This window comes from Manis pentadactyla, chromosome 16, assembly GCF_030020395.1.
Source record: "Manis pentadactyla isolate mManPen7 chromosome 16, mManPen7.hap1, whole genome shotgun sequence".
Classification (NCBI taxonomy): Eukaryota; Metazoa; Chordata; class Mammalia; order Pholidota; family Manidae; genus Manis; species Manis pentadactyla.
In genome coordinates this window covers 12,531,874-12,552,685 of record NC_080034.1, presented here as the reverse complement: position 1 = coordinate 12,552,685, position 20,812 = coordinate 12,531,874, and the positions used below count along the sequence as shown (strand labels likewise).

Genomic DNA, 20,812 nt, shown 5'->3' with positions numbered 1-20,812 from the left:
AGTTCTTGTTCACGGAGTCGAAGAGTGAACTTTGCAAACGCTCAAGGTAGGCAAGCAGGGAGAAAAAGGCTTTTTATTAAGAAAAAGTGATAGTACAGAAGTCCCAGCGCATTTGGGAAGGGGGTAAGAGTGCCCATGTCTGGGCTGCGTCTAGGGGTATGTATGCATCTCAGGCTTAGCTGAGTTGTCTAATTTCTATTGGTGCCCCCTGGAATGCTGTTCCTTATTTTGTCCAATCTTATTGAAAGTTGCCTACATTTCCAAATTTGGCATGCTCATGGGACCCTTACTGCTAGCAAAAACAAAACAAAACAAAAACAACCAAGGTGTTCCCTCGCAGGCATCCTGTTCCTGTATATTCCTCGGGCCCTCAGGAAGCCTCCTGCTCTTTTTTTTAGATAATTATTTTTTTATTGAAGGGTAGTTGATACACAGTATTACATTACATTAGTTTCAGGTGTACAACATAGTGATTCAACATTTATATACATGACAATTCTAGGATCCAGCTATCACCATACCAAGCTGTTACAATATCTTGACTATATTCATTACATCCCGGTTACTTATTATTTTACCATTGAAAGTGTATACTTTTTTTTTTGTGAGGGCATCTCTCATATTTATTGATCAAATGGTTGTTAACAACAATAAAATTCTGTATAGGGGAGTCAATGCTCAGTGCACAATCATTAATCCACACCAAGCCTAATTTTTGTAAGTCTCCAATCTTCTGAGGCATAACAAACAAGTTCTTACATGGAGAACAAATTCTCACATAGTGAATAAGTTCTTACATGGTGAACAGTACAAGGGCAGCCATCACAGAAACCTTCGGTTTTGCTCATGCATTATGAACTATAAACACTTCAAATATGAATACTCATTTGATTTTTATACTTGATATGTGGATACCACATTTCTCTCTTTATTATTAATATTTTTAATAAAATGCTGAAGTGGTAGGTAGATACAAGATAAAGGTAGAAAACATAGTTTAGTGTTGTAAGAGAGCAAATGTAGATGATCAGGTGTGTGCCTGTAGACTATGTGTTAATCCAAGCTATACAAGGGCAATAAAACATCCACAGATGCAGAAGATTTCTCTCAGAACGGGGGGATGACGTTCTAAGCCTCACCTCTGTTGATCCCCAATTTCTCACCTGATGACCCCCCTGCGACTGTGCCTGTCTTAGGTTGTTCCTCCCTTGAGGAATCTTACCCGTCTCTGGCTAACCAGTCATCTTCCGGGGCCATACAGGGAAATGTAATGTTGGTAAGTGAGAGAGAAGCCTTATTGTTTGAAATAGTTAGCTTTTTATTTCTTTGCATATTTATGCCCTGTAGCTTCTATGCCCAGCATTTGTCTTGAGGTATCTTTACCACTTGGAAGAATTATGATACTCGGTAAATTTGATATGAGGCATGAATTCTATTTAAGGGTTGTAATTAGGAAGGAAGAAGAAAAGCTATAGAAGTAGCAGGCGGCAGAAAACATGGGAAGATTATTTCTTTGACATATCTTCTTGTAGAGTAACTTCAGCATGTATAGGTTTTAAGCTACTACTTAAATTGTGCACACACATTAACATAATAGGAGTATAGTTACCTAACCAAAGCATACCTGTAATTACCAGCCATCTCCAGTGAAACCAAGAAAACCAGTTAGGCACCTTAGGCATTTGTGAAAACTTATCTTTGATATGGTGGATATTGTCCAACTGAACTTGAACAGTCTGAGAGAAATCAGAAAAATTAAAACAACCCATTCCTGGGGACTGTTCACATCCCTTATGTTCTTTTAACAGTAAATAGTCTGTAGTTGCAAGATTTTGAAGCGCTACAATTTGCACTTCTCCTAATTCTTGATTGAGTTCCAACAGTATAGTTCCAGTCAAATTTGTTGTTTTACTGTATGCACAGGCCAGCTTAGATATCTCCTTCCTCATTGCCATGGTAAGTCCAGGAACTGGTGGGATGAGTGCATCTACAGCTGTAGCAGTGCGTGGATCTTTGTTGGGGTTTTTTGATGCTCATCTTCTGGCATGAGTCTTCCAGAGAGTGCTGATGTTGGAAGTTCTTTTTCATATCGTATCTTAGTTCATTTTCAGAGTAGCCCAATTAGGCTTTGATCCTCTGTATAAACACAAACAGACACTTTGCCTACACTTTTATGTGCCCTTTGTACTCTTGTGTAGAACTCTCTAGAGGTTACCACACGGGAACTGCCCTTTTTTTTTTTTTTTTTTTTTTTTGGTATCACTAATCTACACTTACATGAAGAATATTATGTTTACTAGGCTCTCCCCTATACCAGGTCCCCCCTATAAACCTCTTTACAGTCACTGTCCATCAGCATAGCAAAATGTTGTAGAATCACTACTTGCCTTCTCTGTGTTGTACAGCCCTCCCTTTTCTCCTACCCCCCATGCATGCTAATCTTAATACCCCCTCACCTCTACCCCCCCATCCCTCCCCACCCACCCATCCTCCCCAGTCCCTTTCCCTTTGGTACCAGTTAGTCCATTCTTGAGTTCTCTAATTCTGCTGCTTTTTTGTTCCTTCAGTTTTTCCTTTGTTCTTACATTCCACAGATAAGTGAAATCATTTGGTATTTCTCTTTCGCCGCTTGGCTTGTTTCACTGAGCATAATACCCTCCAGCTCCATCCATGTTGCTGCAAATGGTTGGATTTGCCCTTTTCTTATGGCTGAGTAGTATTCCATTGTGTATATGTACCACACCTTCTTTATCCATTCATCTGTCGATGGACATTTAGGTTGCTTCCAATTCTTGGCTATTGTAAATAGCGCTGCAATAAACATAGGGGTGCATCTGTCTTTCTCAAACTTGATTGCTGCATTCTTAGGGTAAATTCCTAGGAGTGGAATTCCTGGGTCAAATGGTAAGTCTGTTTTGAGCATTTTGATGTACCTCCATACTGCTTTCCACAATGGTTGAACTAACTTACATTCCCACCAGCAGTGTAGGAGGGTTCCCCTTTCTCCACAGCCTCGCCAACCTTTGTTGTTCTCTGTCTTTTGGATGGCAGCCATCCTTACTGGTGTGAGGTGATACCTCATTGTAGTTTTAATTTGCATTTCTCTGATAATTAGCGATATGGAGCATCTTTTCATGTGTCTGTTGGCCATCTGTATTTCTTTTTTGGAGAACTGTCTGTTCAGTTTCTCTGCCCATTTATTAATTGGGTTATTTGTTTTTTGTTTGTTGAGGTGTGTGAGCTCTTTATATAATCTGGACGTCAAGCCTTTATTGGATGTGTCATTTTCAAATATATTCTCCCATACTGTAGGGTTCCTTTTTGTTCTATTGATGGTGTCTTTTGCTGTACAGAAGCTTTTCAGCTTAATATAGTCCTACTTGTTCATTTTTGCTGTTGTTTTCCTTGCCCGGGGAGATATGTTCAAGAAGAGGTCACTCATGTTTATGTCTAAGAGGTTTTTGCCTATGTTTTCTTCCAAAAGTTTAATGGTTTCATGACTTACATTCAGGTCTTTGATCCATTTTGAGTTTACTTTTGTATATGGGGTTAGAGAATGGTCCAGTTTCATTCTCCTACATGTAGCTGTCCAGTTTTGCCAGCACCACCTGTTGAAGAGACTGTCATTTCGCCATTGTATGTCAATGGCTCCTTTATCAAATATTAATTGACCATATATGTCTGGATTAATGTCTGGATTCTCTAGTCTCTTCCATTGGTCTGTGGCTCTGCTCTTGTGCCAGTACCAAATTGTCTTGATTACTATGGCTTTATAGTAGAGCTTGAAGTTGGGGAGTGAGATCCCCCCTACTTTATTCTTCTTTCTCAGGATTGCTTTGGCTATTCGGGATCTTTGGTGGTTCCATATGAATTTTTGAATTATTTGTTCCAGTTCATTGAAGAATGTTGCTGGTAGTTTCATAGGGATTGCATCAAATCTGTATATTGCTTTGGGCAGGATGGCCATTTTGACGATATTAATTCTTCCTAGCCACGAGCATGGGATGAGTTTCCATCTGTTAGTGTCCCCTTTAATTTCTCTTAAGAGTGACTTGTAGTTTTCAGAGTATAAGTCTTTCACTTCCTTGGTTAGGTTTATTCCTAGGTATTTTATTTTTTTTAATGGAATTGTGAATGGAGTTGTTTTCCTGATTTCTCTTTCTGTTGGTTCATTGTTAGTGTATAGGAAAGCCACAGATTTCTGTGTGTTGATTTTGTATCCTGCAACTTTGCTGTATTGCGATATCAGTTCTAGTAGTTTTGGGGTGGAGTCTTTAGGGTTTTTTATGTACAGTATCATGTCATCTGCAAATAGTGGCAGTTTAACTTCTTCTTTACCAATCTGGATTCCTTGTATTTCTTTGTTTTGTCTGATTGCTGTGGCTAGGACCTCCAGTACTATGTTAAATAACAGTGGGGAGAGTGGGCATCCCTGTCTAGTTCCCTATCTCAGAGGAAATGCTTTCAGCTTCTCGCTGTTCAATATAATGTTGGCTGTGGGTTTATCATAGATGGCCTTTATTATGTGAGGTACTTGCCCTCTATTCCCATTTTGCTGAGAGTTTTTATCATGAATGGATGGTGAACTTTGTCAAATGCTTTTTCAGCATCTATGGAGACGATCATGTGGTTTTTGTGTTTCTTTTTGTTGATGTGGTGGATGATGTTGATGGACTTTCGAATGTTGTACCATCCTTGCATCCCTGGGATGAATCCCACTTGGTCATGGTGTATGATCCTTTTGATGTATTTTTGAATTCGGTTTGCTAATATTTTGTTGAGTATTTTTGCATCTACGTTCATCAGGGATATTGGTCTGTAGTTTTCTTTTTTGGTGGTGTCTTTGCCTGGTTTTGGTATTAGGGTGATGTTAGCTTCATAGAATGAGTTTGGGAGTATCCCCTCCTCCTCTGTTTTTTGGCAAACTCTAAGGAGAATGGGTATTATGTCTTCCCTGTATGTCTGATGAAATTCTGAGGTAAACCATCTGGCCCAGGGGTTTTGTTCTTTGGTAGTTTTTTGATTACCGCTTCCAATTTCATTGCTGGTAATTGGTCTGTTTAGATTTTCTGTTTCTTTCTGGGTCAATCTTGGAAGGTTGTATTTTTCTAGGAAGTTGTCCATTTCTCCTAGGTTTCCCAGCTTGTTAGCATATAGGTTTTCATAGTATTCTCTAATAATTCTTCGTATTTCTGTGGGGTCCGTTGTGATTTTTCCTTTCTCATTTCTGATACTGTTGATTTGTGTTGACTCTCTTTTCTTCTTAATAAGTCTGGCTAGAGGCTTATCTATTTTGTTTATTTTCTCGAAGAACCAGCTCTCGGTTTCATTGATTTTTGCTATTGTTTTATTCTTCTCAATTTTATTTATTTCTTCTCTGATCTTTATTATGTCCCTCCTTCTGCTGACCTTAGGCCTCATCTGTTCTTCTTTTTCCAATTTCGATAATTGTGCCATTAGACAATTCATTTGGGATTGCTCTTCCTTTTTTAAATATGCTTGGATTGCTATATACTTTCCTCTTAAGACTGCTTTTGCTTCGTCCCACAGTAGTTGGGTCTTAGTGTTGTTGTCATTTGTTTCCATATATTGCTGGATCTCCATTTTGATTTGGTCATTGATCCATTGATTATTTAGGAGCGTGTTGTTAATCCTCCATATGTTTGTGAGACTCTTTGCTTTCTTTGTACAGTTTATTTCTAGTTTTATGCCTTTGTGGTCTGAAAAGTTGGTTGGTAGGATTTCAATCTTTTGGAATTTTCTGAGGCTCTTTTTGTGGCCTAGTATGTGGTCTATTCTGGAGAATATTTCATGTGCACTTGAGAAGAATGTATATCCTGTTGCTTTTGGATGTAGAGTTCTATATATGTCTGTTAGGTCCATCTGCTCTTCTGTGGTGTTCAGTGCTTCCGTGTCCTTACTTATTTTCTGCCCAGTGGATCTATCCTTTAGGGTGAGTGGTGTGTTGAAGTCTCCTAGAATGAATGCATTCCAGTCTATTTCCCCCTTTATTTTTGTTAGTATTTGTTTCACATATGCTGGTGCTCCTGTGTTGGCTGCATATATATTTAGAATGGTTATATCCTCTTGTTGGACTGAGCCCTTTATCATTATGTAGTGTCCTTCTTTATCTCTTGTTACTTTCTTTCTTTTGAAGTCTATTTTGTCCGATATTAGTACTGCCACCCCTGCTTTCTTCTCGCTGTTGTTTGCTTGAAATATGTTTTTCTATCCTTTGACTTTTAGTCTGTACATGTCTTTGGGTTTGAGGTGAGTTTCTTGTAAGCAGCATATAGATGGGTCTTGTTTTTTATCCATTCTATTACTCTATGTCTTTTGATTGGTGCATTCAGCCCATTAACATTTAGGGTGACTATTGAAGGATATGTACTTACTGCCATTGCAGGCTTTAAATTCGTGTTTACCAAAGGTTCAAGGTTAGCCTCTTTAGTATCTTACTGCCTAACTTAGCTCACTTATTGAGCTGTTATATACACTGTCTGGAGATTCTTTTATTCTCTCCCTTCTTATTCCTCCTCCTCGATTCTTCATATGTTGGGTGTTTTGTGCTGTGCTCTTTCTAGGAGTGGTCCCATCTAGAGCAGTCCCTGTAATATGTTCTGCAGAGGTGGTTTGTGGGAAGCAAATTCCCTCAGCTTTTGTTTGGGAATTGTTTAATCCCACTGTCATATTTGAATGATAGTCGTGCTGGATACAGTATCCTTGGTTCAAGGCCCTTCTGTTTCATTGTATTAAATATATCATGCCATTCTCTTCTGGCCTGTAGGGTTTCTGTCGAGAAGTCTGATGTTAGCCTGATGGGTTTTCTTTTATAGGTGACCTTTTTCTCTCTAGCTGCCTTTAAAACTCTTTCTTTGCCCTTGATCTTTGCCATTTTAATTATTATGTGTCTTGGTGTTATCCTCCTTGGATCCTTTCTGTTGGGGGTTCTGTGTATTTCCATGGTCTGTTCGATTATTTCCTCCCCCAGTTTGGGGAAGTTTTCAGCGATTATTTCTTCTAAGATACTTTCCATCTCTTTTCCTCTCTCTTCTTCTTCTGGAACCCCTATAATACGGATATTTTTCCTTTTGGATTGGTCACACAGTTCTCTAAACATTGTTTCATTCCTGGAGATCCTTTTGTCTCTCTCTATGTCAGATTCTATGCATTCCTGTTCTCTGGTTTCAATTCCATCAATGGCCTCTTGCATCCTATCCCTTCTGCTTATAAACCCTTCCAGAGTTTGTTTCATTTCTGTGATCTCCTTTCTGGCATCTGTGATCTCCCTCCGAACTTCATCCCATTTCTCTTGTGTATTTCTCTGCATGTCTGTCAGCATGTTTATGATTCTTATTTTGAATTCTTTGTCAGGAAAACTGGTTAGGTCTGTGTCCTTCTCTGGTGTTGTCTCTGTGATCTTTGTCTGCCTGTAGCTTTGCCTTTTCATGGTGATAGGAATAGTCTGCAGAACTGGGACGAGTGACGGCTGGAAGAACTTCCCTTCTTGTTGGTTTGTGGCCCTCCTCTCCTGGGGGAACAGCGACCTCTAGTGGCTTGTGCTGGGCAGCTGCGCGCAGACAGGGCTTCTGCTTCCTGCCCGGCTGCTATGGAGTTAATCTCCGCTGTTGCTGTGGGCGTGGCCTGGCTCGGGCAGCTGCTCCAAAATGGTGGAGTCGCGTTGGAGCAGGAGCTGCTGGGAGGCTATTTATCTCTGTAAGGGGCCTCCCTGCTCCCTGCAGCCCAGGGGTTAGGGTGCCCAGAGATCCCGGATTCCCTACCTCTGGATTAAGTGACCCGCCCTACCCCTTTTAAGACTTCCAAAAAGCACCCGCCAAAACAAAACAACCACCACAAAAAAAGAAAGAAAAAAAATTATATTAAAATGAAAAAAATTTTTTTAATTAAAAAAAAATTGAAAAGTGGTCGTTCGTTTTTCTTTATTCTCTGACACCAGCCTCAGGCATCTGCTCACCGGTCTTACTGCCCTTTTTCCCTAGTATTGGGGGCCCTACCCTTTAAGACTTCCAAAAAGCGCTCACCAGAACAAAACAGAAAAAAAAAAAAAAAAGGTTGTGCACTTTTCTTATGTCCTCTGTCGCCCAGCCTCCAGTGCCTGCTCACTGTTCTTGCTTCCCTGTTTTTCTAGTATTGAGCGCCCTGCACTCTGGCCCGGATGGCTGGGGCTGGGTGTTCGGCAGTTCTGGGCTCCGTCTCCCTCCCGCTCTGCCTGCTCTTCTCCCGCCGGGAGCTGGGGGGAGGGGCGCTCGGCTCCTGCGGGGCCGGGGCTTGTATCTTACCCCCTTCGCGAGGCGCTGGGTTCTCTCAGGTGCGGATGTGGTCTGGATATTGTCCTGTGTCCTCTGGTCTTTATTCTAGGAAGGGTTGTCTTTGTTATATTTTCATAGCTATATGTGGTTTTGGGAGGAGATTTCCGCTGCTCTGTTCACGCCGCCATCTTCCGCCCCCTCTTCCGCCTCCTGCTCTTGTTCTCTCCGGAGGCCCCTTTTCCTGTTCTAACAGGGGCTGCCCCTCCCTTTTCCCTGTCTCACCAGATGCACAGTCTTGGAGTAACTACTGAAAACAACACAGGCCTGAACACTCATGTGTCCATTATAAATCTGCTTTTCTGCCTGTAGTCACAGGACATGGGCCATCACATCGCAACCAATGCTGTTTGGTGAGAATGGAATGACAGCAGGGATGTTTAATGATTTAAATATAAAACCACCTCAAGCTGATGTCCCAAAGCAACAATATCAGTGGTTAATGTCCCAAACATAGCCCAGTTCTATTCAATACTCAGAGAAATATCTGTTGGAATTGCAGTTATAGTAGAAACAGCATTTACATTAGATTATTTTAATATGTATTAAATATGTCTATAGCTGTGTACATATAGAGATATATGCATAGCACATAGATTTTTGTAATACAAGCAACATAAAGTAAGGCTCTTAAATCTTTTCCAATACTGCAGATACATGAAATATATACTCTGAAACAAAGTTCAGAGGAAACTTTTAAGGGAGAAAATCAATAAAGTTGATATGATCAATAAGAAAAATATGTTTTTTATAATTCTTGGCAGCCGTACATAAATCTCATTTTGAGGGGATGGAAATTTTTAATATGGAGGGACCTATAATCTATTTTCCTGGGGCATAATTATTTATAGTAACTAATTTATTTCTGTTCTTCCTTAAATAACATCTATTTCACTATTCATTCTGTTCCTTTCAGAGACAAATACATAGGACTTTCTTGACCTCATAAAGATATATTCAACTAAATGATATGTTGATAAACATTGATATGTATTATGTCAAACTTTATTTCACTTACCTATTTAAAATCTTTCAACCATTTCCATCCTTCATAGAATAAAATAATCAACTTTCATGGTCTGCAAGGCCTTCCAAAGTATAGTCATTTTAAGTTTCTTTAGGCCCATGTCAGTCACTCTCTCCAACCATAAAAGGCTATTTTGCAGTTCCTCACAAGTTTTTATATCATTCCTGCCTCTGGCCTTTGAACACACTGTCCACTTACTAGAACACTTTTCTTTCCACTTGGTTTCCTAGCTAAATCTTATTCTTCTTTTGGGGCATACTTTAAGTATTACTTCTTCAGTAAAGCTAAACACAAAAATACATAAAGTCTCCTGATGTATTCTGTATTACTCTTATTCTTTGTTAGAACACAGGTCTTTTGATACCTACAATGACTGACATATAATACATTTTTAATAAAAAGAATGAATAAATGATTCTCTTTCTCTGCTTTGATTGAATTCTAAACTTTAGAATAATACATTTCAAAAAAAAAGAAACAGTCTACATAAAGTGACACCAGGTTAAGCCCTGTTCCAAAAGTTACTTTGACTCTCTCCAGTGGTTTTCATTTGGCAGTTTCTCTTTAAATATTGATCTCAGTTCTTCTTTTTTATCCAATTTATTAGCAATGGATTTACAGGATAATAAATCTACTCACATATGTAAATAATGCTGTTGCAATTTAGTAGGTTTCAAATTGGTTTTTACTCATCTTTTCATTTTCTATTTTACTGACATTTTAATTCATTAAGTTCATATCATCTCCAGTTTCTTCATACCCCACAACATTTAGCACTGGCTCTTCTTCCTGCCCATCATTGTTGTTACCGCATCATCTTTATTGCTCACATGAAGAGAAGGCTTATTTAGTGCCAAGTACCATCTTCACAACAATACTGAGATAATGACAGATACTGTCCTTATAGTCTGTTTGTTCATTTTTTCAACCTCTAAAACGACTTCTTCATTTAGCAAATGTTAGGAGAAACCTGTCTATAGTGCCTCCTCTGTAGTTGGTGTTCAAAGAATCACTAATCTCTGTGTATTCACGATATACTAGTATTAATGCACTCAAAAGCAGAAGACACATTTTGGAATAGAGACATGGTGCAGATCCTTAGCTGGTGTGCTTTCTGATCTGCCCTGGGGTCAGTTTGCCAATAGTGGCAAACAGAGTTATCAATAATCAAACATTTATGGTATTGATAACCATTTTCCTTTGAGTCTAGATACTTCCCCTTATACAAATGGTGTCCTAATTCTTAGTAGCTTGATTAATGTGAAAATCTGTTATCATTGCATACACATCAGCATTTCTCATGAAGTGTAATTTTTTCTGCTTTACAGTAGTTGTTTCACTAATAGTTTATCTTTAACTATTAAGTAGTTTCACTTTAATCACTAGGGGAAATGGTTGCCAACTATGGATTTCCTCAAATGTGGAAAAAGTACAATAATATATTTGCAAAATGGTATATGTTTGACAAGTTTTTAAATGTCAATTTTTGGTCATTTTAGGGAAAAATTTAAGAAAATTAAGACCAAATGATTTGAGAAAATGTAGCCTCTTCTGTACGTGATCTTCTCCACAGGAAGATGAATCCGTAAGCTTCTGGCAATGCAGCCACCTGGATCCCTTCCAGATTGCTCTCTGAAACCTCTGTCTAAATGGTACGAGGGCCTTCATGAGCCTCTCTTGCAGTAGGTGCCCTAGAGGGTAGGCGATGCTGCCAGTTTGTTCAACTCTAAGCCAGGGTGGAAGGAGAGAGGTGGCTGAGGTATTTCCCATGAGACGCTATGGACAGAGCTTGGACAAACTGTTTAGTCCATACACATGTGCAAATGCCCCCTTATGGTTATGATGTTGGACCTGCCACGGGTAGAGAAAGGGGGATCCGTCAGGGGTCAGGAGCTGGCTGGTCCCCACCACATTCTTATTCAGAACTCAGGAGGACGTGCATGCTGCATTTGTATCTTACCTTCCAGGAAATTATGAAGATGTATTTGTCAAGCTTGAAGACTAAATTGCTTGGCTTTATTGCTAGGTTTATAATTTTGGAGTTTTAGTATATGGTATGTGGACCTCTTATTTGTATTATCACCCCAAGCCACAAATACGTTCAGGACAGACCAGGGGATTTAGGCTCTTCTCTTTTGCAAGAGGTGATTGAGGGGATTTTCATGGGTTGACCCATGAGCCAGATCCAGGTAACCAGAGATTTTTTGGAATGGATGTTCCACCCACCACCCACACTAGGAGCTGGTTCAAGGACACAGCCTTGAGAGAGTGAGTTGTTGTGGAGACCATCTGGACTGAATATGGGACTAAACCTAGTGAAGGTCGCTATCTACACTTTTAAGATTCTAATAGGTGGGTGTGAAGAACTGTCTTGTAGCTGCCCAAACAGGCCTCATATATAAGTTCATTGCGTTGGCCTCCCACCTGCTGCTCTGGAGTGGTCTGCCTCTTTGGTCTCTCCTTGCCCTTTGTGTCACATTTTTTGGTTTGGAATATCAAATTGTTTTAGATTTATTTCAAATGTAATATGACCCTAGTTTCTAAAGAGACTGACACTCTTCTCTTATTCCGTAATTCTGGACCACAACTAGATAATGGATTCATCCTAGTCCAATATCGTTTGTGGGTCCATATTGCTTTTATCTCAGGTATCCTGTGTAGATCTGCTTTTGGCTTTAGAGTTCTTACTTTTCAAATAATTCTTGCTTTTGTAATTGTACTAGTTCAAAGGACAGTCCTTAAATACCTTATGTCTTTCAGTTGATTGTTTTGAAAGATTATATTTCCCTCAAATACTCTGCAAAATGTTAGCTGGGTGGTACTGCAAAGCTTTGTCCTACTGTATCACAGTGGTTGTTGAGCCCATTGGTGGTGCACGACATATGCTTTTGGGGATTCCCAGGGTAAAGTATCCCTCTTCACACATCACCCCATCACTGAGATTCAACCCAGACACAGACCTGTTATTGTGTGACTTTTTAAAAACTAGAATGCATTCTTTTTGGTTCAGTTAGCATTTCTTTTAGTCAGGCTTTGTGTGTGCATGTGTGTGTGTGTGTGTGTGTACGCACATGTGTACTCATGTGTATGCTCATGCAATCTAAGGAGAAAGTGGGAAACCTTAATTTCTTCATCCAGGAAAAATGTGTTTTCTGTTTGAATCTGAGCCAAAAAAAATGTTTCTCTATATAGTAGCCTTGTGATTTTTTTTTTCCTTTGTAACAACATTAATTTAATGGCCCTCCATGAGTAATAGCTCAGGGCAAGTCATTAACTCACTTAAAGGCTAATTCACTCTAAATACAGGTTTGTATAGAATTATAACATTCAGGTTATAATACACAAGAAACGATGCTAAAATAATGTGGAAATGGTATATTTTCTCTAAGTGAATTTGCTTTATAAACAACTCTTGGTGGATTTCTATTTTTTGCTAATTTGCTTATTCCTTTTTTTTTCTCTCAATGAAAATGTTGTCTTAAGGCTGTATCCACCAAAGATGGAAATTTGTTTACTTATCAAAGCTATCATTGTGTTAAAAGCTATTTCTCAAGGTTTGTCTGAACATAGATTTTTTTCTTTTTAATTAAAATTTGTCTGTGGTCAATAGCAGAGATATTTTCTTACTCTTTCCTATTGACACTCTTTTGTTAAGGCATTGTGAAATGATACATAGAATAGCATATGACTCAGTCTTAATAAATATAAGTGTTTTGCAGCAGTTTAAATCATGTGAAATGTATCATTTTAGAGGTAGCAATGCTTCATTCCATAGCAAAATTTTATTTAATGTTTATGGTTAGAAATATTTTGCACAGATTTAGATATAAACTCATTTATATATAATTGTATTCTAACTTCTTTCAGAAAAACTCAAAATCATAGGATGACTTTAATGCCATTAAATCTTAAACAATTTCTGTAACTGATGATGTTAGGCAGAAAAGTAGACATGAGCAGGTGGAGGGAGAACAGGCCAGGAAAGTCCACCAATAGGACTCAAAGTGTTAATCAGATAAAACCAGAGAGCCAGAAAGGACTCACGGAGTTAGTGAGTTAATTAGTTGAAGTTCCAAAGCCTGGAGTAACTTAGAATGTCCACCTATTCCCCAGATAAAAGTATCTGAGTGCAGCCTCTGTCTTCATTGTATCAATTAGATCATGCCATCTTTAGATTTATTTTAACCTGCTAAAAGGCCCAGTTTATTCTTTAACTTGACCTATATGCTGTTTTTTCCCTTTCCCTCCTGCCCCTAATCAAGTAACTTAGTAACCAGGGCAGGAGACAGACCTCGGAAGTGTAAATAAACCTGTGTGGACAGAGAATGCTGAAGTCCCAAACCAACACAGTCACCTAAATAACCCTATTCTTAAAACTCCAAAATTTATAAATCACCTGTATACATCTTGCCCTATGCTGACCCTTACCCAGAAAAGCCCTATAAAACCCCAGACCCTGTACCCTTAAGCGTCTCTCCTCTCTGAGTTGCCCACATTCACCTTCCTTTGAGTGTGTCACTCTCTCTGTCCTACTTCAGATAAGCAGGGAGGGGCTGCCAAGAGCTCTTATTTGGGTTTGAGAGTTCCTGTCGCCTGGGTGACCCGGCCAGGACTGCAGCTGTGTGATCATGCTCCTCAGCAGCCTGCCTGAAAATATCTTTTCCTTGCCTTTGGGAAGTTCTCAGAACATAATCTCACTCCACCCGGTGCTCTGCAGCTCCCCCAACTCCTGGGGTGGTGGGGACTTACTTCCCATGCCGTGCAGATCCAAGCAGACACTGGATGCCAGGTGACACTGGCTTTAGGAGTTGGCAAGGGATTATGCCCTCAGGCTGAGCAGCAGTTTAATGAGCTGCTCTTTCCTCCATTTTTCCTTCCTCTCTGCTTTATTCAAGTAAACCTGCTTTTATCTTCCTTGACTCAGGCCCGCTCCTCTCTAGGAGTGCATTCAAATAAAACTTTTACTCTGCTTCACTACTGTGTCTCTGCCCTTTAGTTCTTTGTTGTGGTGGGACAAGAACTTAGGAAAATGAATTCAGCCCACTCCCACCACCAGCAATAATAGGTATCATAACATCCAAAGCAATGTTTAGATTCAGATTATAAATCATGTTTGGGAACTCCTACTGTCAATAAGAAGCCACAGATGTGACTTTTTATGTGGGGAAAAAAATATCTAAACTGACTTTCCCATTCTTGAATTAAAAAAAAATAAATTTCAACCAAAATGTTTCATTATATAGTCTATGTTAAAGATCTTACTCTATTGCTATTTTAAAAGGAATGAAATTCAAAAATCTACCATATAAGACATAACATATTACATTTAAAATTACAGATATATACAAAGTCAGAAGTAATTTTTGAATCTTCAATTAATATAAAGCTATAAATAGAAATAGCCTAGTTTGCATTATAGTAATCTTTACCTTTTTATCAATATTAACATGCAAAAACTCAATTCAGATTGTAAGAAAATGTTCTAAAAATAGTTATAGAAGTGTTCTATCTGTGTATGAAAATAAATGATATAATTAGATTTAAATAATTGAAAGCACTAGTAAATGTGTATCCCCAGGATTCAGGCCTCACCCTTGTTCTTGTCTTTGGTCCTCAGTGTCTCCCTCCATCTCTTGCAGGCTCCACATCAAAGCTGAAGCATCATGTCTGCCTCTTGTTAACTGCTTGTGTGACTAAGGTATGTCATCTTTTTTCTTTATAAAAATGAACATTTTATAAATGAGCTATAGTCCTAAAGTTAAAAATATAATGCCAATGCAGTTATACTTCAGAAAGAGTGAAAGTAAATGTTGTTATTATTTTAAACTTTTTTTCAAGGAATTTATATGTGAGACACACAGTCCTTCACAAATACAATTTCCTAAGGAGTGACTTTGATATTTTAATTCTTAAGAAGATTTTAAGTGAAAATAATGGGTTATGCATGGGTGTCTGTCATAAAGGTTTTTACATGTAACTTAGCTGATTTATCTACACTTTCCTTAAACATCGTTTGGTAGCCTAGGAAGGAAGCTAGAATATGTCACCCCAAAATATCTCTTTGACATAAAAATTGTTTTAAACTGAAGTAATTAAGAACAGCAAACACAGAACAAGCTCCCCAGGATAAGGCTGCCTAAAGGCGAGATACCTTCTTGTATTGGAGACAGACTCTTATCAGGGAAGAGATGGTACTGGCTGGTGTGCAGACTAACCTTACTCCACTAGTTTCCATCCGTCCGTTTACTGTCCCACGGTTCGCCACTCAGTTTGCCTAGAACTGCCTTCTTTTGTCCTGTCATTTCTCTACAAACTTACTGTTCTTAGTTGAAGATGCTGTGTAAGCTGCATTGATAAACTGCCACTTGCATTCCTGTTTTGTTGAGATTTCTCCTGGGGGATGTGAGCTATGCACATTCAGAAACTGCTTTTCCTCCTGTTGATCTGTCTTTTCTGTTAGAGTCTAGCTGAAAACCTTAAATAGATAGAGGTAAAGTTTTGCCTCCCCTACATCTACACATCCATTAAATCTCAAGGAGTTTTTCTTGAACATTCTTTTGTAGCCTATGTGTCCATTAGAATCCCAGGTATTTTTTTGGAGGGACTATTATCCATCTCCTCATGATGATTATTTCTTAATTGACTATACTAAACACCTTGGACCTTGGAAATAAATCTTCCATTGGTTTTGTTACTCTAAATGGGTCCTTGGTCTTGTTGTGAGAAAGAATTCAAGAATGGGTACAGAAAAGCCATTGAGCACTAAGAGTTTATCTGGAGATTTAGAGTTGAAAGAAAGGAGAGTACTGCTGTGAGAGTTGGGGTGCAGACAGACCCAGAGGGGGTCATGCAGGAAACAATAGGGAGCCTTTCTTATACTCTGTGAGATGAATATTCACTAAGCGAGATGAGGCTTCAAAGGGGAAAGGCAGAGCATCCTGGAGTTTGGGCCTGCTCCGCCCTCATGGCGGGTGGGGCAGTTTTTGACTGTATTTGGTTCTCCTGGGAACTATCTTGACATGGGAAGGTGTGATTTTTACTGTGCTAATGATGGAGGGGTGTGATTTTTACTGTGTTAATGGATCTTGGGGTCAATTTTGGGTCAATTTCTCCTCCATCTTTACACTAGCAGGTTTGGCCAGTCTGTTACCTATATTCTCACTCCACATCCCACTAGAACAGACTATGTGGAATTTGTAGAATAAAAGCGACCATCTAGCCGAATGTCAGCATAAGCCAAAGTCCCTCTCCGCCTTTCCCTGGCTGCCCGCCTACTCTGAAGTCTGCCCAGGGTGATGTGGAGATCCACACGATACACTCAGGGGCTTCACTAGGCTAACTGGAGACCTCGCCTGTTCTCTCAGTAGGGACACAGCAAATCTCTCTAAATCTTAGCTGAGATAGTAAATATAAGAGATGCACCGAAATCCATTTGTCATTGGAATTACATTCTATGTGATGTTTCAAAAGGAATCTAAATCATTTGAAGATACATTTTAATGCCCAAGAGCCAGAGAAGTGAAAACATCATGCTTCCCCGTTGCCAGTACACATTCCTGGAAAGGGTGGTGTGTTTCCTGCCTTGTTGCTCATGTGCCTGTAAAGCTGCACATGTCTTTGGTTACGATGGTAAAAATAATGTGGGAATGAAGTGCAGTGTTTGAGCTGCTGTGAAGACAGTGTAGCAATCCTTTCAGAATAGAAATTTGGAAAAAACTATTTCAACCATTTACCTATTGCAAGTATGGGCTTCCTTCCTTCCCTCTCTTTTTTGTGTTTTCCATTAGTGTATTCTACCTGTTCATTCTATTAGCTTCCTTTTATTTCATTCAGTGTAAATACTTAAAGGTACAACCATTTAGGTTTTCTGAAACATTCTTAGTGATGTCCTGATTGAAACTTCTTCTCCATAATTGGAAATAATAAACAAATATTCACTTATGTAAATGTCTAATGGATACAGTTCTCTCATTGGCTGTAAGATAGCAGAAGATACTCATCTTTTTTCCCCCATGTGCAACTTTTTCCCTGGAAACCAGTTTGCAAAGATCAATAAAATACAGGTATAGGAGACCTAAACTTTCTTTCATCGACTTGCATTCTTTTAGCCTATAACTGTATTAGCTACAGTCTGACATTATTATTTCATCCAATTCCTTATGCCCTATATGAAAATCAGCAATCCTGGATACAATTTTCATTCTTTTCCCATTGGGTTTGGTCTAAAATCACAATGAAGGCCTATTAAATAATATATCTTTAAATAGAAAATACACTTACTACCATTATAATATACACAAAAGCTGTATATTATGTATAATTTTGGGGGCAGATTATCAGCAAAAATAATGTACTGTATTGGAGAAATATAAACATCAAAGAGTGGAAACTAATTTCCTTAATTTCTAAAGCAACAAACTTTTTATTTAGCCTTAAAATGAATTAAAAATATAATAAAAATTCAGGCCACTAATATGGACAACACTTAGTATAATCTCTTGTTATTGTGGTTGCTCACTTGTAAGAGCACTTATGAGTATGCTTTTCTGATAGAATATTGTACTACAAAATAGAGTTGTGGTTTAACTATTTTGAAAACTTCAAAAGAAAGATTTTGAAAATCTAGGTCATGAACAAGTTAAAATGCCTTCTGGGCACAAAGGTATCAAAAAGCTCTCACAAGGTAATATTCTCAAAAAAATTAAAATTTTAAAGCCAATTACCACTTGCTAGCTGGTAAAATGAGTCAGAGTTTCCAATGAAATGAAAGGGAAAGAAGAAACGTAGTTGACAATTTGTTACCTTCCATGCAATTTTTTAATACTTTGCACTTACCATCTCAGTGCAATGTACAGACTGCAGAGAAAAATAGACCTTTAAGTGAAAAGCAGTATTTTAGAACACTATAAATTTTTGTAGCCACTTAGATTTGCTACTAGACTCTTAACAACCAAAGTACAGGTCTGTTTTTATTTGGTTCACAATCATAACCTTTGTAACAAGTGCCTAGGACATTGCAAGGGATAGGAATTTTTGAAGGAATTACTATTAAACCAGGTTAACACATCACAGTGCAGTTTAGTACATGATACTGTTAACCTTTTCTTGACAAATCAGGATAAAGACTACATTTAATTAAATGGACTCTATTTCAAACTTAATTTTCAATTAGTTCCTACATTAATGGCCTCCATTCCCAAGTTCCTAAGCAATCTGTTGTTTATTCTAGGACCAAAAAAATCTATTTGTTGATAAGATTACTATAGCTAAGTATTAGCTATGAAGAGCAATATTTATGAAATTAATGAGAACACCTCCATCAAACAATGAAAGGATAGGGGAAAGGGATTTATCAAATCTAAAATATACCAGACCTTTGCCAGGTTCATATAAATAGCTTATACCATTTTTTCCCCCTTACAGCCATAGAATTAGAGGCATCATATTACTCTGGTTTTATACCTAAGAAAATTATGATTCAGAAACATGAAAGGCCACACAGCTTGTTAAGTGAGGGGTTTGGAGTGAGACATGCGCCTTTTAATCCCAGTGACATGCCGAAAACTGGAATGAGGATGTCCACATTGCCAGTGCCCACAGAAATCCAGGTAAAGGAAGTCTTTACTTCTAACGTCACCCATAGGGTATTTTAAGATTTCCAAATTATCTTCATGTATGCTAGTTATGCTGAAGGAAAACTGAGGGGAGTATAACTGAACCCCTTGTTGGGAAGGTTGTATTTCTCTTACTTTAGGACTTGATGCCTGGTGGACCTTATAGACAGAACACACAGAATCACTCCGTGCTTTTGATGAAAGGCTATTCACACCCAAGTGAGGCTTTTTTTTTTTTTAAATGTCTTCCTTCTGGGAATATATTAGGGGGAAACTAGCTTAGTGACTGTTCTTGAGGCTTCCTTGTTAATAGCCTAGTTTGCATAAGAGAAAGATGCAGCCTCTGTCCTTAAGGGGATGACATTTAAGTAATCATCTCTTTTTTTTTAATTTATTTAATTATCTTTTTTTTTTCCTCTCAGTAAAACATGTGGCAGTGGTAAGTTCTACCAGTAGCAATTAAGAACACCAATATGAGTGAAAAATTATGGGTGATCGTCTGGTGAGCCCCTGGTCTCTTTCTCATCTGGAACTCTAGACCCTGAGTATTTTTCCTCTAAGATGCCTGTCTTGGCTCTTGGAATTAAGTTTCTAGAATGAGACAATCTAAAACCTATAATGAATCCAAACAGCCCCCACTGCCTGTTTAATGAGATTTGCTCAATATGTTCAGTAGAGTCCATGCTGGTAATCAGAATAGTACATCTTTTTGTCACATGCAAATAGGCAAGCCAGGAGATACTTTATTTGACAATACATATTGTCTGTACAACAGACTTTTAATTTTTACGTGTAAATTGTTTGGGTTCTACAGCTGACACTGAAACCACAAAGAGGAGACAAGGGAAATAATTATGGAAATATATAATCAATAAGTAATGAACAGTAATTATTTATTGGACAGTAAATCAATAGGAACAACTTGTGTCCATTTTCATATTGTCACACATAACAGATAACTAGGAATAATCTGTAGAATGCGAATTCCTATAGCCCCAATGAAATGACTGGTTTCATAAATATGTATGTGTTCAATATATCAGATTGGCCAAACTCCTGAACAAATTAGAAATGCCCTATCCTGTCCAATTTTGCAGTCTATTTGTAAACATTAATAAAGGCAAGAAACATGTTTGTACTATAAACATATTTTCACTTATATTTGCTAAATTATTTGCAAATATTATTAAATATGAGAAAAACAATAAGCTGTCAGCAGACCTGCATAATGTATACTAAAGGAAATTTTTCAGACTGAAAGGAAATGACTCTAGATAAAAATTCAGCTCTACAGGAATATCAGCAAAGTGGCAAAAAATAATATATGTCAGTAAGTGTTATCTATTTTTATTTTCTTAAAACAAATTGGTTTATTTAGTGAAAAGAAAATAAAAATGTCTTTTCAGGTTTATAATGTGAAAATGTATCATAGTGACAGAAGAAAGGATGGATGTTAACAAGTGTACTGTTTTAAGTTTCTCATGATAAACAAAATGAGACATGAAAGATAAACTGGCATAATTCAAATTAGACTGTGATAATTAATATATAGTAATTCCTAGAGAAGCCACTGTGGGGGATAAATAGATATAGTTACAAGAAATAAAAAGATAAAAATGAATACTAAAATTAATTGATTTAAAAAACTTTATTCCAAAATGAGCACTACAGGAGGAATGAAGACAAGGAAGTGTATACCATAATACTCATTTTATAGATAAGGATGCCTGTACTAAATGAAGTTAAGAAACTTGTCCAAGATTACATGACTATTTAATTGTAAACTCTATGATTCAAACACAAACTTGATGGCTTCCTTTTATGCTCAATCCCTCAGTGGTACT

The 20,812-nt window shown here is 38.0% G+C and overlaps 1 long non-coding RNA gene across 1 annotated transcript in view; it reads left to right on the top strand.

Annotated features, from left to right (window-relative positions):
* Positions 1-20,812, top strand: part of LOC118927656 (uncharacterized) — a 240,672-nt gene that overhangs the window by 54,888 nt on the left and 164,972 nt on the right. The window contains exon 2 of the long non-coding RNA XR_005030909.2: positions 14,972-15,052. This is a non-coding gene — a long non-coding RNA (uncharacterized LOC118927656). The remainder of the gene's footprint in view (positions 1-14,971; positions 15,053-20,812) is intronic.